Raw genomic sequence first — 2,910 nt, forward strand, 5'->3', positions numbered from 1 at the left:
GAGATTAGGACACCAACAAATCTTTTGTCGGGTGGGGGGCGAAATTCAACCCATAACAGAGCTGTAGTGGTGAGAGAGGCCTGTCTGGCATTAGCTGTGCCCTTTAATGAGCCCTTTAATGGGAGAGGGCAGGGAAATAAAGACTCACATCTTCTTAAACGAGTGCCTCCATTGACAAAACCCAGCTGGAAGTTAAATGGCAAGGAAGCCTGGGTGATGCAGTCCCTGCAAGCCAGCCTCCTAGGGCATAAAGTAGGGTAGGGAAAGGTGGAGAGTGGATGTGGAGGGCCAAACAGAGAATATCCAGCACGGCCTGTCTGGGCATTCAGACACCCAAAGCAGCTGGCGTTTTTCACGCAGGTAAATCTGCCTTTTTTTTTTTTTTTTTTTTTTTTTTTTTTGGTAGAGACAGGGTTTCTCCATGTTGCTCAGGCTGGTCCCAAACTCCCGACTTCAGGTGATCTGCCCATTTCGGCCTCCCAAGTGCCTGGATTACAGGCGTGAGCCACTGAACCCGGCCAACTCTGCCTCTTGAGCATCCTGATACCTGGAGAACCAATGCCACCTGGAGATAACCCCATTTCTGGCTTCGTTCTATAAAAGCTTAAGCTGTGCAAAGAAACTATGCTGGGGGAGAGCGATCCAAGATGGCTGATCACTAGCAGCTCGGGATTGTAGCTCCCACTGAAAGAGCAGAGAATGAGAGGACGCCACACTTTCAGATCAATTTTTGTTGCTCACGCACCGGGAGATTCCCAGCGGAGGAGCCCCACGTGTCACCAGCGTGACTCTTGAGGCCGGTGAGGCGGTTTTGCCGCTGCCTTGGTGTGGCGGTTCTTGGTGCAGAGTCAGAAAAGCACCATCAATCTTAAAGCCGCTGTTTTGGCCGGAACAGTGGGTTGCTCAGATTCTAGCGCCGGGAATCAACAAGTTGGACGTCCATTCAGAAACCCAGCTATAAAGACGGTAATTATAAAGACCACAGATGGATAAATCTATAAAGAAGGGAAGAAAACAGCCTAAAAAGGCTGAGAATACCCAAAATCAGAATGCCTCTCCCTCTACAGGGGATCACAGTTCCTCATCAGCAACGGAACAAGGCCTGATGGAGAAAGACTGTGTTCCATTAGCAGAAGCTGGCTTTAAAAAAGTGGATGATAAGAAACTTCTGGGAATTAAAAGAACTTGTTCTAATCCAATGCAAAGAAACTAAGAACTTTGAAAAAAGGTTTGATGAAATGTTAAAAATAACACACAATTTAGAGAGGAATATAAGTGAATTAATGGAGCTGAAAAACACAACACGAGAACTTCGCGAACTATGCACAAGTTTTAACAGCCGAATTGATCAAGCAGAAGAAAAGATATTAGAGGTCGAAGACCAACTTCATGAAATAAAACAAAAAGACAAGATTAGAGAAAAAAGGATAAAGAACGAGCAAAATCTCCAAGAAATATGGGACTATGTGAAAAGACCTAATCTACGTTTGATAGGTGTACCTGAATGTGACGAAGAGAATCAATCCAAGCTGGAAAATACGCTTCAGGATATTATTCAGGAAAACTTTCCCAACCTAGCAAGGCAGGACAATATTCAACTCCAGGTAATACAGAGAACACCACAAAGATATTCCTCAAGAAGACCAACCTCCAGGCACATAATTGCCAGATTCACCAGGGTTGAAATGAAGGAGAAAATACTGAGGGCAGCCAGAGAGAAAGGTCAGGTTACCCATAAAGGGAAGCCCATCAGACTCACAGTAGATCTCTCAGCAGAAACCCTACAAGCCAGAAGAGAGTGGGGGCCAATATTCAACATCCTTAAAAAAAAGAACTTTCAACCCAGAATTTTACATCCAGCCAAACTAAGCTTCATAAGCGAAGGAAAAATAAAATCTTTTGTGAACAAGCAAGCACTCAGAGATTTCATCACCACCAGGCCTGCTTTACAAGAGCTTCTGAAAGAACCACTACAAATAGAAAGGAACAACCACTATCAGCCTTTCTTAAAAATACCAAAAAATAAAGAACATCAACATAATTAAGAAATTGCATCAATTAATGGGCAAAACAGCCAGCCAACATTAAATGACAGCATCAAACTCATATATATTGTTATTAATTCTAAATTTAAATCGACTAAATCCCCCAATCCAAAGACACAGACAGGCAAAAAAAGCCAAGACCCATTGGTATGCTACATCCAGATCCATCTTACATGCAAGGATACACAAAGACTTAAAACAAAGGGATGGTGAAAAATTTACCAACCAAATGGTGAGCAAAAATACATAAATAGAAAGCAGGAGTTGCAATTTTTGCTGATAAAATAGACTTCAAACAACAAAGATCAAAAGAAGCAAAGAAGGATATTACATAAAGATAAAAGGATCAATGTAACAAGAGGAGCTAAAGATCCTAAATATATACGCACCCAAAACAGGAATACCCAGATATATAAGACTTATAAAGAGACTTGGACTCCCACACAATAATAGTGGGAGACTTACAGATCAATGAGACAGAAAGTTAACATCGATATCAGGACTTGAACTCAGATCTGGAACAAGTAGACTTTTTTTTTTTTTTTGAGACGGAGTTTCGCTCTTGTTACCCAGGCTGGAGTGCAATGGCGCGATCTCGGCTCACCGCTACCTCCGCCTCCTGGGTTCAGGCAATTCTCCTGCCTCAGCCTCCTGAGTAGCTGGGATTACAGGCACGTGCCACCATGCCCAGCTAATTTTTTGTAGTTTTTAGTAGAGACGGGTTTCTACATGTTGACCAGGATGGTCTCGATCTCTTGACCTTGTGATCCACCCGCCTCGGCCTCCCAAAGTGCTGGGATTACAGGCTTGAGCCACCGCGCCTGGCAACAAGTAGACTTAATTAACATTCATAGAACTCTCCACT

The sequence above is a fragment of the Sapajus apella genome, unplaced genomic scaffold (assembly GCF_009761245.1).
Source record: "Sapajus apella isolate SASKATOON/1434 unplaced genomic scaffold, GSC_monkey_1.0 scaffold83, whole genome shotgun sequence".
NCBI classification, from domain to species: domain Eukaryota; kingdom Metazoa; phylum Chordata; class Mammalia; order Primates; family Cebidae; genus Sapajus; species Sapajus apella.